The 8,707-nt window shown below is 41.6% G+C and overlaps 1 pseudogene; it reads left to right on the forward strand.

Annotated features, from left to right (window-relative positions):
* The first annotated feature begins 4,227 nt into the window (after positions 1-4,227).
* On the forward strand, positions 4,228-6,284 carry LOC128608275 (crooked neck-like protein 1; annotated as a pseudogene).
* Positions 6,285-8,707: the final 2,423 nt, after the last annotated feature.

The raw sequence follows: 8,707 nt of genomic DNA on the forward strand, positions 1-8,707 counted from the left end.
AAAAAGTGGGTCGATCTGCAACTCAGCTGCTCCCCAACACTGGAATTCTCCGACGTCATTGAGGTAGAACTGCTTTGTACAATAAACTGTTTTGTGGATTTATAAGTAGATTTGGTTGAACCTCTGTGTACATTTGGGTTGGGTGGTGTGTATATCAAGTGTCTGAGTCAGAATACCAATTTTCGGATCAGTTTTCACTTGGGTCATGAAAAAGGCAAAAACTGGGCTTACGCTCATGCTCTTAATGCCAAGGCCAGAACAGGCATTCATTCATTTGTTCTCTCTTTTTCTTTCTATCACTCAATCTTTCATGCATGCAATCTCAATTTGTTGAGAATTGTGAAGTGTGTATAAAGATGCCAGCTAACACAAATGTGCACACTCTTAAACACAGTCATGGCTGGCAATCACAGAGACAATGAGTTATGAGTTTTGATATGTAAAAAAACGCACAATGGTCCAGAGAAAATGTGGTGAGAGAGCACAACGACTTCCAATTATACTGGATCTATAGATGGTGGGTGTGGGTGTGTGTGAGTGAGAGAGAGAGAGCGAGAGAGAGAGAGAGACAGAGAGAGAGAGAGAGAGAGAGAGAGAGAGAGAGAGAGGGGTAAATGAAGAATATGAAAGTGAATGCTGCAGATCTTGTCCTTAAGTAAACTTTACTTAAAATCACATGAAGTTCATGCCAATAGTGGTATATCATGATGTTACTTATGTTGCAATAAAGTAGAAATAAAGATGTCTTTTTCCCCCTATGATATATAACAACAACATGTTATCTGAATTTTGTGTGATCATTTTTTGTATAATGTTGCCCTAGTGACCAGAAAGAGAAGTAATAGAAAGGGAAAATAACAGCAATAACTAGATAACCAATATCTTTATAGACTAATTTAAAGCAGCTTTCCCCAATAATAAATTGTACATGGTCCTATTGTACATGGCAACTGGGATCTTTGGCTTGTTTCCTTGTAGGATGTTCAGTATGAAGTGCTTATTATGTGAGCAATCCTACTAAAACTGTTTTGTCCAAATAAAAATGGTCCTTTTAAACCTGTTTTTCTCACACACACACGCACATGAACGCACGCACACACGCACGCGCACAGACACATCTGTCTTATTATCTTTATGAGGACCTTCCACTGATAAAATTATTAATGCAGCTAATTAATGATATTCTACATCTAAATCATCTAACTCTAACTCTCAGTAACCAAAAGGAAACCATTTGGCCCTTTTAGGTTTGTTTGTTTATTTGTTGTTGTTTTCAAATAAAAGCAGTAGTTTTTGATTGAGTTTTTCTGGGGGATATCAGACAAATGTCTCCATAAACTCAAAACTGTCAGATATTCCTTTCCTTGTGGGAACATTTGATCCCCACCAAGATATAAAATATCACACGCACACCGATGAGGACAACAGATACAGTGTCAGATTTGAGAAGTACATGAGTAAAGATATCAGTTACTAAATAACCATGAGTTATAGTCACTTAACAAAAACACTCAGTGTCTGAGTCACCTCTATAACCTGACAAGTCGGTTTTGTACTTTTATGCAAATCTTCGCTACAAAGGAAAGAATGATTCATAACCATCGGCATAATTAAATCTTACCACACCCACTATTTTAATATCAAATGTTTAAGAGCGATTGTGGATGGATGGATGGATGGATGGATGGATAAAATAATCATTCAATGACTTTCAACCACAGTACTGTCTCCAGTCTGATTGTTTTGCATGTGGTTGTCTTCATTTGTTCTTCTCCTGAACCCAAAATGTAAATATTTTACTTCCAAATGTTCACATTTAGATTAAGTCTATGACATAACTAGCCGTTTTGCGTGTAGCACGTACCAAACAGAGTTTGTTTGTGTGCACATGCTGTCATTAAAACAAACTCACAGTGTCTCATGCGTAATAGTTCATACTGTGAGGAATACATGCAGCAGTTTCACACACAGTTTTACATCAAATTGCTATTACACTTATGTCAAGATGCTACACAATCATAGAATGGGGCCAGGAGCCAAACAAAAGGTGCGCACCTCAGCTATTTAGTACCAAATGTGTGTTACCTTTTGTCTCTTATATATATATGTGTGTGTGTGTGTGTGTGTGTGTGTGTGTGTGTGTGTGTACTGCACAGCTGTTGATTACCTGAGCCTCACAACAAGCATTTCAATGTACAATGATCGCTGACATTTTATGCACATGACAAATAAACTTGAAACACTAAACACACATCTAAATAATTTCTTTAAATACAACATGAATCTCACTAATCATTCTACTTCAACCCACACAAACACCTATGGCAATGCAATAAACAAAAATGGCAAAGACCTCCCGCAGCACACACACACACACACACACACACACAGAGTTTACTCAGACTGGACCACTGTGCGTCACCCACAGTATCTGCAGTGGTGGTGTGTTGCGCCTGAGGAGGCAGACTTCCTTGAACTCTGTGTGACCTGCTGGAATATGATGTGGGCTCAGCTTGCTGCAGTGAGATTATATTCTACCCGCCTTCAAAACAGGAGACTGTGAAATGAACTAGGCGTGTTGCCTTGGATACGTAAGAACTCTATAGGAGCATGCACACAGATGAATATTAAATGTAGAGCCAACAAGAGAGAGAGAGAGCGAGAGAGAGAGAGAGAGAGAGAGAGAGAGAGAGAGAGAGAGAGAGAGAGAGAGAGTTTACTGCAGCTGAACATACATAATACAACATTATGTACAACAATCAACAACAATAACAACACAGTGTTGGAATAAACATAAATGGAAAGACATTTTTTAAAAATGTGTAGATCCTTCTCTTTTTTATCCCTCATCAAATGTTAATTATAACAACAACATCACATCTGCCCACGCTGACATGTTACAAGCTGAAACATTATAGTTAAACATGAACACGGTGCAGAAGGATGAAAGGGACCTAAAGACATGAACATTCCTTTCATCTTCCTGCTCCAGTTTATTAAGTACAGCGTGTGTGTGTGTGTGTGTTTGTATCTTGGTGGACCAAATATCCCTCAATGGATATCTCTGTTTGAATTTATGGGGATATTAGACTGATCCCCACTAAGAAAACATCTATTGCAGCTTTCGTAAAAACAAACAAGCAAATAAATAAATAAATATTAAAAACAAACAAACAAAAAAAAACTTAAAGAGCCAAAGGGTTTCCTTTTGGTTACTGAGGTTAAGATAAGGGTTAGATTTAGATGTAGGCATAGCTTTAATTCGCTGCATTAATAATTATATCAGTTGAAGTTCCTCAGAAGGATAGAGACGAACATAGGTGTGGTCCATGGGTCACTGTCAGCGTCTGCCTTCATAGCAGCAAGGATTAGTGATAACAGACTCTTTTATTTCAGAGTTTGTCAGGCACAGGGCTTTAGACCAAAACTAAAACTGACCTATGGCTTGGAAAGACACTGTACGCCTCGAAATGTTCTTTTAGCTATCAAACATTGTCAAAAACTCCAAAGCTGATCTAAAAGTTTTTTTTTTTTAACACTTATTGGTAGACACATTAAGCTAAAGCAAACTGGGTTTTAGTTCTGAGCCCTAGGATAATGCAAGTGGTTGTCGCCATCTTTGGCCAAATGATGATACTACAAGTTTGAAATCTGGTTTAGGATATTCTACCTGTGTGAAGTTGCCCCACCCATACCACAGCCCCCCCAAAACCCCCAACCGCCCCCCGCCCAACGCAAAACGTCGGCAAAATAGTCTCAATCGTTTGCGCGCTTTTCAGTTGTGCTGCTTCGGTTCTGGAGATATTAAAAGAATATTTATAGGTCATTCTGGGGTCACTCAGCCCCGCCCCCACCCCCCACACGCTCCAAATTCACCCCAAATAGTCTCAATCGTTTGTGCTGGTTTGTGCCGATAAAAGTTTAGTTTGTGCTGCTTTCGTTTTTAAAATATTAGACATTGAATTCACGCAGGTAGTTTACCGCCATAACTTTTGTCCCTGGATGATTTCCCCCACCCGTACTACATCAAGTCCTGCCTTCTTCGCTAAGATTGGCTGCTCACAAAAGATAGAAATCGAATTTCAAACTTTGAACATAACTGTTGCACGTAAACGTTTACGTCGCAGACGCCATGGTAACGAGACGCTTAGTCTACATACAGTTTAAAATAACCTGCGTGAAGTTGGCCCCTCACCAAAAAGTTATGGCAGAAAACTTGGTTTTGATAGAATAGCGTTGAGTGTTTTGTGTTTGCGTTAACAAATTGAATGCTGTAAACTTATTTTATCTTCATTTTTTGTGGGTGGTAAGATAATATTTTTGAGTCATGGCGTCCACCGCGGGAGGGAAGTGGAGAATACCGAAAGCGGCAAAGGTGAAGAATAAATCCCCGGCTGCGGTGCAGATCACAGCCGAGCAGCTGATCCGAGAAGCCAATGAACTACGACTTGGTCTATTCCCCCCTCCAGCTAAACAGACTATCACTGATGAAGAGGAGTTACACGATTACAAATTACGAAAACGCAAGGGATTTGAAGACCAAATAAGAAAGAACAGGACTGTCATAAGAAACTGGATCAAATACGCACAATGGGAGGAAAATCTGAAGGAAGTGTAGAGAGCTCGTTCTATCTACGAGCGAGCGTTGGATGTGGATTACAGGAATATCACACTGTGGCTGAAATACACCAAGATGGAGATGAATAACCGACAGGTCAATCACGCCCGCAACATCTGGGACCAAGCCGTAACCATCCTGCCTAGAATCAACCAGTTCTGGTACAAATACACCTACATGGAGGAGAAGCTGGGGAACATAGCGGGCTGCAGGCAGGTGTTTGAGCGCTGGATGGAGTGGTGGCCTGAGGAGCAGGCCTGACACTCTTACATCAACTTTGAGCTGCGCTATAAGGAGGTGCATTGCGCACATGAGAAAAGCGTACGAGAGGGCTGTCGAGTTCTTCGACGAGGAATATATGGATGAAAACCTCTTTGTGGCTTTCGCTAAATTCGAAGAAAAACAGAAAGAGTTTGAGCGTGTTCGGGTGATCTATAAGTACACCCTGGACAGAATCCCCAAACAGCAGGCCCAGGAGCTTTTCAAGAACTACACACTGTTTGAGAAGAGGTTCGGAGACAGCAGACAAATCGAGGAGGTCATCGTCAGCAAGAGGAGACTTCAGTATGAGGAGGAAGTTAAGGCGAACCCACACAACTACGACGCCTGGTTGGATTACCTGCGGCTGGTGGAGAGCGACGCCGACTCCGACACAGTCCGAGAGGTGTACGAACAAGCCATTGCCAACGTTCCCCTCATCATGGAGAAGAGACACTGGAGATGCTACATTTACCTGTGGATCAACTACGCTCTCTTTGAGGAGCTGGAGGTCAAGGACCCTGAAAGGACGAGAAAGGTGTATCAGGCATGTCTGGCGCTCATCCCTCACCAAAAGTTTACCTTTGCTAAAATCTGGCTACTCTATGGCCAGTTTGAAGTCCGCCAGAAGAACCTGCAGAATGCCAGACGATGCCTGGGCACAGGCATTGGGAAATACCCAAAAAACAAACTGTTTAAGGGCTACATCGAGCTGGAGCTGCAGCTCAGAGAGTTCGACCGTTGCAGGAAGCTCTACGAGAAGTACCTGGAGTTCAGCCCGGAGAACTGCACTGCCTGGATCAAGTTTGCCGAGCTGGAGACAATCCTGGGAGAGATCGAAAGAGTCCGGGCCATATTCGAGTTGGCTATCAGTCAGCCTTGCCTCGACATGCCAGAAGTGCTCTGGAAATCTTATATCGACTTTGAAATTGAGCAGAAGGAGTATGAGAACACGCGTGGGCTTTATAAGAGGCTCTTGCAGCGCACACAGCACGTCAAGGTATGGATCAGTTATGCACAGTTTGAGCTGTCGATTGAAGGAGAGGGGCAACTGCAGCGGTGCAGGCAGGTCTATGAGGAAGCTAACCGCGGCCTGCGCACGTGTGAGGAGAAGGAGGAGAGGCTCATGCTGCTCGAGGTATGGAACGAGTTCGAGCAGGAGTTCGGCACCCTAGCCAACAAGGACAGAGTAAGGAAGCTCATGCCCAAGAAGGTGAAGAAGAGGAGGAAGCTCACGGTAGAGGATGGGTCGGACGCAGAATGGGAAGAATATTACGACTACATCTTCCCGGAGGATGCTGCCAATCAGCCCAACTTCAAACTGCTGGCCATGGCCAAGATGTGGAAGAAGCAGCAGCAGCAACAGGACCAGCCTCAGGAGGAACAAGAGACAGAATGTGCTTTATAAATAAAATTTACTTACTTACTTTTGATCTTTTGTTAAATTAATCTCGAAAACTTGAAAGATCTGTAGAGATTCTGTATGGAGGAACGATCTCAAATCCCTGTCATGTATTCTCCAACCTCATGTTTATTTGTTCAATAAACAATTATCTTTATTTCATTCACTGGTCTCTCATGATTGAACATTTAATTTATTCACAAGGAGAATCATCTGCTACACTTCACTGCCACCACTAGGTGCAAGTGACACTTCTGTTCACGATGCTCTTGTGGAAATTAGTGTTAAGTTAGTTTAGGAAAAGTCAATATAGTTACTAAATAAAAATTCTGGTCAGTGTAAGTACAATGTTTTAACACTGTCAGTTACAATATTATTAGTTAACTTCAATCATAATGGTACAACATTCAAGAGAGCTAAGATTGACAATGTTTATTGAACAGAAAACTCATTGCTAATACTAGTATGGCTAATGTAGCTATGAAATGCTAATTACAACTGCACATGATACCCATGTTAGTTTTTTGAATACGTTGTGCATCTAGGGGTCAACATTACCATATTGGTCCTAATATAAGATATAATATCCTTATTTATTATTATTACTATATTATATTTTCCTTGTATTCTGACAAATACAGTAATACATGAAAACAGGTTTATATTGTATATGACATTGTTTTAGTCAGGATTATTTCAGTGGGTAATTATGTTTTGCTTATGCCAGATGCCCAAGAAACCAGCAGTCGACAGGGATTCCATTTCACAGTCCTCTGTTCATCAAAAGAGGCCATAGTCCAAAATGGCAACGTAGCTACTCCTAATCAGAGCATCTGGACAGAGCTTAGTGAGCAGCTAGAAAACAAGATCACTGCAAAGGCTCTATATACTTGTGTTAAATTGAACAGATGTTGTGACTGCTTTAGGGGTTATTTATCAAAGTGCTCATGAAACAAGTGGCAGTAGTGATGACACTGATTTTGAGCCAGGGTCCCTTTCCCCCAGACCAAAGATTGCTGGACTTTTGATCTTCAAGTTCCATTTCAGAAATGGATTGAATTCATGCCTGAAACAGTTCAAGACAAAAACAAGTTCTCTAAAACACAAAAAAGGGAATACACTATTTTGAAGCCTGGCATCTGGACGCATGTGATAAATCATCACATTTGGCAAGAAGTGAAAAGCCCCTGCACATTTGCCTTTAAAAGAGCCAAGGTCTATCAGCCACAGAGAAATACATAGAAATCAGAGGCAACTGTAAGGAATGTCATGGCCACATTCACATAAAAAGTGACAGAGAGCCTGAAATGAACAGCCCAATGATGCTCAATTGTTTAATTAAAAACACTGATGCCTCCCTGCACACTGACTGTTCCAAGCGTGCAATGTCTGGTAACTTGCGTGTGCAGATAGCCAAAGAACTGTGTGAGGGTAGAATGGAACCCCATGTATGGACGGCATCAGAGGCAACAAAGCCGATGGATTTTGGAGATCCTGAGCCAAGCCAAGAATATAAATATTCTTTTAATATCTCCAAATCCGAAACAGCACAAACGAAGCGTTTATCGGCACAAACCAGCACAAACGGAGCACAAACAAACGAGCCTATTTGGAGTGAAGTTGGAGCATGTGGGTGGCTGGTGATGTCACTGCACCATAATTCAATGTCTAATATTTTAAAAACGAAAGCAGCACAAACTAAACTTTTAGTGGCACAAACCAGCACAAGCGATTGAGACTATTTGGAATGAATTTGGAGCGTTTGGGGGGCTGAGTGACCCCAGAATGACCTATAAATATTATTTTAATATCTCCAGAACCGAATCGGCACAAACAAAATTTTTATGGCACAAACCAGCACAAACGGAGCACAAACGATTGAGACAATTTTGCCGACGTTTTGCGTTGGGTGGGGGGCCAACTTCAGGCAGGTGGAATATTCTCTGTACTGTTCCCTTTCTGCAAAGAACATAATATATAACAAATAATGTATTTTGGAGGTATTTTTGTATTCTGTATTTTTGTTGTTTGATAATTGACCAACATCAAGTGGAGCATGGTGAAGCAGCTCCAGGGTCCCCGGTTTTGATCCTGAGCTCAGGTTACTGTCTGTGTGGAGGTTCTCCATGTTCTCTGGCTTCCTATCACTGTTCAACAGTCCAGTAGTCAGATTTGCTACTCTCAAGTGTCCCTAGAGATGAATAAGTGTGAATGTGTGTGTGTGCCCGGCTGGACTAGCATGCCATTCAGGGTGTATTTCTACCTTGTGCCCTATGTTCCCAGGATAGGCTACACCTAGGATCCACCATGACCCTGACAAGGATAGAGTAGTTACTGAGGATGAATGAATAATATATTTAATTCCAGATTGTTCATTTACACTGAGCAGAGACAATGGGAAAGTGAGATCTACAGACAATTTATGGGGC

The sequence above is a fragment of the Ictalurus furcatus genome, chromosome 5 (genome assembly GCF_023375685.1).
Source record: "Ictalurus furcatus strain D&B chromosome 5, Billie_1.0, whole genome shotgun sequence".
Taxonomy (NCBI): domain Eukaryota; kingdom Metazoa; phylum Chordata; class Actinopteri; order Siluriformes; family Ictaluridae; genus Ictalurus; species Ictalurus furcatus.